We start from the raw sequence: 6,820 nt of genomic DNA, 5'->3' as shown, positions 1-6,820 counted from the left end.
TCTTTTGTAACTATCCAGTTAAAAGAAATCGCCCCTGGAGTAGCCATTATGTTAATTGGGAATGGCCTGATGTCAGAAGCCTGGAGAATTTTACAGTCCACTTGCAGATTTTTCTGTTCTGATGTTTGTTCTGCAGGAGGGCACACAAAGTGAGCCTCTGACGTGGCATTAATGAAGTTCTTGTGCATTCCAGCACAGGCCCTAGACAATCAGTCTCCGGCAAGAGACGGGAGAAGCAGCTGGGCTCTATGAGAAGACTGCTGTATGTCTGCCTTTGCTAGGCGATTAGCGTGATGGTAACCATAGCAACTGGAGTGTCTCCATAGTAACGCATAGCCGAGACAGGTGCACTTGCATCACAAGATTGTTTGTTGCCTGGCAAAAGGACAGGCCATTAGTACTTAGATATATGCTGTTGCCTTAGAAACAAATAACCCTCCATAGCAACTACAGTTGGTTCACAGGGGTATTTTTTAGGGGCTGGGCCGGGGCGGGGGGTGGACACCAAGGTTGTAGCAGCTTTTGTCTGTGTTCATAAAATCAGTGGAAGCATCCTTTATTTGAAATGACAACTTGAGGTCATATAGCCGTAGGAGGAAAAAACAATGGGATTTTCCAGAACATCCTATCTTACACTGTAGAAATGTCCAGAAGGACAGAGCCATATGCTTGGCTTTCTGCTTGTGGTTGTAACCACCCCTAAATGTAAACTGGGATTGGAGTAGAGAATTGCTCCTCTTTGGGGTTGGTGGGGAGCCTAGCACTAAATATTGAAATATTTTCCATGTTCACAGTTTCTGATTCCCACTCCACTTGTTTCTCTAGATTCTACCCAAGAAGTATTATGTCACACTCGCTTGCTTCTAGCAGGTTAAAAATGTGTTATTCACTGGGTCATTTCATTTGTTCATTTAGGCCAGTGTCTTGTTGCCAAATGTGACCCCAAGGGACGCCCTGCAATTATTTAATAATATGAAGGATCATAACAGAGTTCTGGGGCTTGCAAGTAGAATGTACTCAAGCCAGAGGGATCGTGATCTGGGCATAGCCTAATGTTTTCACTTGAGTTTTAATAGGGGCATAAAAATGCAGATGAACCAGAGTTTTTATAGTAAAAATAATTTCCATTTCTCCCAGTTAACTGAGGATAGAGGGCACAGTTACTTTCCGTTAGTTACCCATGCATGGGCTGAGATTTCAAGTCCATCGAGGTCACTGGATGCGGAATGAGGTGACAGGTGAGATTCCCGCCTGTCTCTTCTATGTTTTGACTTCAGAGAGCACCTTGCTCTCCCCATGCCCTTGAATGAGTTTGCTGGAGGAGCCTGGAGTGTGTGAAATCATACTGAGGCTGCTCCATGCCTGATAACTGGCAAGGAATTTCTGTGCACCAGGCTGCTTGTTGATGTGACTTTGGGAAGATGGGGTGGGACCGCCAGTCATAAACAGATACCACAATGCTGAATTCACCTGATCCGGCCAGGTCCACTGTGAGACTCATGGGATCATTTTCTGCCCCGTGTGGAGTCACTCTGAAGGGCGCCTGAGAAGTGTTTGGCTTCCCTGGAGCCAGTACGTGGCATGCTAAGAAGATGGTGATTATACAAGAAGGTTGATATTGCTCTGGCACGCAGGTGTGCTTGGCAGCAGCAATGGCCTATGCTGCAGGTGGTGGGAAGCTCTGTGAGGAAATCAAGGCATCGGAAAACACTGCCCCCAACCTTGTTCACACCCAAATGTAATGCTAAACATTGCATTATGTCGGCTTGCACCTGCTTTCCAAGATTTTGTTAGAATGTTCTACACCGCTTTTTTTCTTATTTCTAAATACCGTTTTTAACGGAAACGCAGAGAGCTCGGTGATGTTAGCCTTTGTATTAGCTTACGTAGGCCACCACGACAAAGAACCACAGCTGAGTGAGTCAGACAGCGTAAATGGACTGCCTCACAGACCTGGTTGCAGGCGTCTAAGGTGTTAGCAGGGCTGGGATCTTCTGGAGCTGTTGGGGAAGATCTGCTGGCCTTTGCCCTGGTTCTGGTGGCTTCCGGACTAGCCGTTAGCAGGGCTGGGTTTTTCTGGAGCTGTGGGGGAAGATCTGTCGACCTTTCTGCTGGCCTTTGCCCTGGTTCTGGTGGCATCCTGACTAGCCTTTAGCAGAACTGGGTTCTTCTGGAGTTGTGGAGGAAGATCTGCTGGCCTTTGCCCTGGTTCTGGTGGCTTCCTGACTCGCTATGACATTTTGTGACTTGCAGGAGCGTCAACCCCATCTTTGTCTTATACTTTACATGATTTCCTCAAATCTGTCCTTATTAGGAAGGACTAAGCATTTTTGATTAAGAGCCCACCTTATTCTAGTGTGACTTTAACAAATTTGAAATACAGTTAATTTCTGAGATACCAGAGCCTCAGACTTCTGCAAACAGGAATTTTAGGAAGGTATAGTTCAACCCTTAACATTCTGGAGAAGCAGAAAGTATGGGTGTGTTGAAAATGCAAAAAAAATGGATGTGTTTCAGGACACTGGTACCATCCTAAAATTGCTTCTGTGAATGAGCTGGGACACTTGGAACAGTGGACTAAGTGGTGTTAATTGCATTGTAAACAAAATATAAAACACATGTCTGTGATCTTGGATTGATAGAAATAAATGAGCTAAATTTCTCATAGAGAAAAATCCATGTCATTGGTGGGAATAGTTCTTCGTAAGAACTTCTTGCAATGGTGGGCTATAGAGAGTGGCCCTAAAGGATGTTTATAGTGCGAAAACCTGACAAATGCTACCTGTCAATCAGAGCTCCTCATCTAGGGCCTGAGAGATGGCTCAGCAGTAAGACCAGAGGACTCAGGTTCACTTCCCAGCAGCTCTCTGGCCTCGGGGCACTGAGCACATACGTTGCACAGATATACATGCAGCCATAAACCCATATAAATAAAATAAAAGTCCATTTTTGAGCTCCTCTTCCGTGGCGGAAATAGCAGGCACGCCTGACATGTTGTGCGTCCAGTCTCCTCTCCTGCCTCTGTGACAAAGCCTCAAGTGGATAAAGGTGTAAAAGATGGTTTTGGCTCGCAGTTTCTGTTCACAGTCCCTTGGCCCTATTACTTTAGGGAAGTGGTAGCTCATGCACACGTGTGGCAGGAATAGGTGTTAGCGGAGGCCGCTTACCTCACGACAGTAGGGCAGCAGAGTGGGCGGAGAGAGAAGAGACCAAGGTGGTGCTCCCCCACACCCCTGCCAGTTGCCGAACTTCCTTCTAGTGGGCCCCACGTCCACTATCTCCCAGCCTCAAGCTAGTGGCTAACCCTTCAGCATGTGGGTCTTTGCGGGTGTAGGGGATGTCTAAATTCCAAGTCAAAAGGCGGTCTTCCTGCCGAAACCGGTAAGCTGTTTTAAGCCCAGGGAAAACTCAGCCATCGGCTCTGTTCTCCACCAGGATGGTCTCCAGAACACTGAGTTGGCACTCCTTACAGCTGCTGAGGTCATCAGAAACAAGGGATCTCTGAGAAACCTGTACAAACCGAGCAGGCTGGGGGCACATGGTGACCCTGCAGCAGAAAGGGACATCAGACAGAGAAAGTAAATGAACACCAGTTACAGTAGTGTGCTCATATTGATGCCTTAGTTGTGACAGATGTGTCATAGTAATGTAGGATGCTGACATGGCGGGACACCGAATGGGGGGGATGTAGGAACTCCCCAAGTTGTAACAAAACAAAGAACTAGCTCCCCAAACACAGACTAGTTGAGTTAGCTCCTTATTTTACACCCAAGGTGAACTATTCTTGTCTGACCAAGCAGTTGTCCAAGGACTCCTCTCATTGTCATGGTACCATTGAAGAGCCGACCATTCGTCAGGGCTTCTTACTTCTTCCCACTCCTTGTAGGATCTGCTGAGCCACAAGATGGGTGTCATGGTCATTTAACATTCGTTCTCGGCCCTTTCTCATTTCAGCTATGGCTTTTTAAAAAAATTTGTTTTGGTTTTTTCCAGACAGGGTTTCTCTGTGGATTTGGAGCCTGTCCTGGAACTAGCTCTTGTAGACCAGCCTGGCCTCAAACTCACAGAGATTCCCCTGCCTCTGCCTCTTGAGTGCTGAAATTAAAGGCATGCGCCACCACCGCTCAGCTTCAGCTGTGCTTTGTAGAGTCCCTGTGGTGAGTTCAGAGACTAAGGCCAAAGCTTGCCTAAGGACTCCACACTTTTGCCAAGGTCAGGTGCAAGCATGGACTTCAGAGGAGGGAGGACTGGTATTTTTGGATATCTTGCCTTTTATTCTGGAAAGCATAGTGGACTGATTTAATATCTAGTGTGTATGGCCGCCCTTCCTAGACGGGGCCTTCTCGTACCAACTTTAATTACATTCGCTTATTTTGTGCTTAGCTTTCATACATGTAGGGGGGTCTGAGGACAACTTGCAGGAGTTCTTTCCTTCTACCTTTGGCTCCTGGGAATTGAACTCGGGTCCTTGGGCTTGGTGACCAGTGTCTTTCTTTGTCTGTTGAGCCATCTCTTCAGCTTCCTATCAACTTTTAAGTGAAATTCCCATTTTTTTTTTCTTTTTGCCTTTCTCTCTGTCTGATGGTGAAATTAAAAGGTAGTTCCCCAGTAGAAGAACTAAATTTTGTCATTTGAGGACCATGTCAGGTGGCATTTAAATGCCTCAATACTAAGTTGATGTTCTAGAACCTGTTGATACCGTTAGCCACAGTGTTTGTAACAGCAGATTGTTGTAGCAAGTTCTATCTGCTATAGTGTTTTTATTAGTAGAGGCACCAGTCCAAACAGTCTGCAGGAAAGCGCTGTGTCCGCCTTCAGCACAGATGAGGAACAGGTTGTGGGATGCACCAGGAAGGCTTAGCGAGTTTCCTGCGTGATCAGTCGTTACAGAATGGAGGTGATTGTTTGTGAGCCAGGCTTAGTGAGCTTGGTAGGGTTTTCTGGTGGATTTACAGAAATCCCTGAGTCTCAGCCATCTCGGGTCACTGTGACAGATTGACCATGTGTGAGTTCTAAGTGGTCAGGAACATGGATCGAGGGGCTCCTTGTTTCCCATCAGGCCTCCTGTGTTCTTAGGAAACCATCACGTTGAGAAGAATGGCTTCGTATGTTATCATTTGCTTTCATGTAGTGTTTAGAAAACACTTCGGGACACTTTTAGTCTTACTTTTAGAAAACACATTAAAGAAGCCAGGTGGTGGTGGTGGCACACACCTTTAATCCTAGTGCCAGGGAGGCAGAGGCAGGTGGATCTCTTGTGAGTTCGTGATCATCCTGGCTCTTTATGTTCTCTCTCTCTCTGCAGAAATTTAATTTAATTTGAAGCCACGAGTAGGACATCAGTGGCCTTTTCTAAGCATTTGGCCTTTCTGATATTAAGGTCCGCCGTGAAAATAGTGGTTTTAATGTTAACTCAGCAGAGTTTTAGTGGCTCCTTCCTGCTGCCGTGTTCACATGCTTTGCAATTCTTTAGAGAGAATAATCCTGCCAAGTGTGTGGTCGTTGTGTATCTCCCTTAGCGTTCATCCATCTGAGCATCCCTGACAGGGCCCCCACAAATAGCCTTAGCTCCTGGGGCGAGACTTCACGCTGGTAAAGGCTCCTTGGGAAAAGCCTGGGGCTGGGGAAAGAAGCTACTGAGGTGCTTGGGAAACTTATCCTTTTAGACAGTTAAGAGATCAGTAGATCCTAAAAATGTTAAGCTTGTTAACATAACAGTGTTAATTCCTCTAATCAAAATGCTGACTTTGCACACAGCAAAAATAGCTTATTCATTGCTTGGATCGGATGATAGAACACCTCCCCCACCACACACACACACACACACAACGTCTTTCCTTCCAATTCTGTAAACTATGGCGTGATAGAAGAACCACAAAGCTCCAGAGAAACCAGACTTAGGTTTGCAGTGAGGGCGTTTGTTAGATGCTTGTGCCATTTTGTGTTTCAGTGTGGTCGAGCATCGAGAGCATGGGAAGACTTGGGTAGCAGCTGCAGCGTTACCCTTGTATATCATAGTAGGCACCATACCTGATGGAAATCATAGTTCTTTGAATGCCCTTTGTTGTCAACACACATATTTGTGTTAACTGTATTTTAATGGGTGAGATATTACATACTTGGGAAAGATATATTTAAACTGATACTTTTTTCCTAGAATCATTTTTAAAGGTATATTAAAAAGCAGAAAAGCAGTATGAAGCCTCATCGTGCTAAACTGGTAGGCGGGTGTGCTAAGTTAATGTAAAAAAGATACGGGATCGAACTGCCGAGTTCTCTGCACTGGTACTCGAGATGTACATCTTGTTTTGTCAGAAAAATCGGAGCGGGTGGGTAATGGAAAGCATTTCAAATATAGGAATACTGTATTTCTGAGAGGTATGCTGCCCGGTATGAGCTTTAAAATCCATTAGTTGACTATAATTTCATTTTCATATCAAATCTCATTATCTATTGACTTCTGCTATGTTCTGTGAGTTGGTCTCGTAGAATATCTTTGACCTCAGCATTTTGCCTCGGGTGTGCTGTGTGTTGTACATTTCATTCTCATTCAGCGCAGTGGCGGCGTTTTATTTACTTGGAAAACAGCCCGCGCTATCGTGGAGCAGTTAGATTCTAGGTGGATCTCATGAATACTGGGCCCATTCATTGCATCTCATTCTGTCCGTTCATACTCGGAAGTTGAATGTGTAAGCCGTGTGGCTGAGGTACTGAATAAAATGCCTGGCCCAGAGAGCCAAGCTAGTTGGAGTGACTCTCATCTCTGTGCTTGGGGACCTGCGGAGCCTGTTAGGAGTCTGCTGAGTGTCTCCTGCTCTGA

General features: G+C 45.7%; 1 protein-coding gene across 11 annotated transcripts in view; it reads left to right on the top strand.

The window, feature by feature from the left end:
• The window catches only part of Foxn3 (forkhead box N3), a 370,445-nt gene that overhangs the window by 220,804 nt on the left and 142,821 nt on the right, over positions 1 to 6,820 (top strand). The gene's annotated exons all lie outside the window — the stretch shown is intronic.

The sequence above is a fragment of the Alexandromys fortis genome, unplaced genomic scaffold (assembly GCF_014885135.2).
Source record: "Alexandromys fortis isolate MF-2015 unplaced genomic scaffold, M_Fortis_MF-2015_v1.1 scaffold_63, whole genome shotgun sequence".
Classification (NCBI taxonomy): Eukaryota; Metazoa; Chordata; class Mammalia; order Rodentia; family Cricetidae; genus Alexandromys; species Alexandromys fortis.
This window is presented reverse-complemented; position numbering and strand designations above follow the sequence as displayed.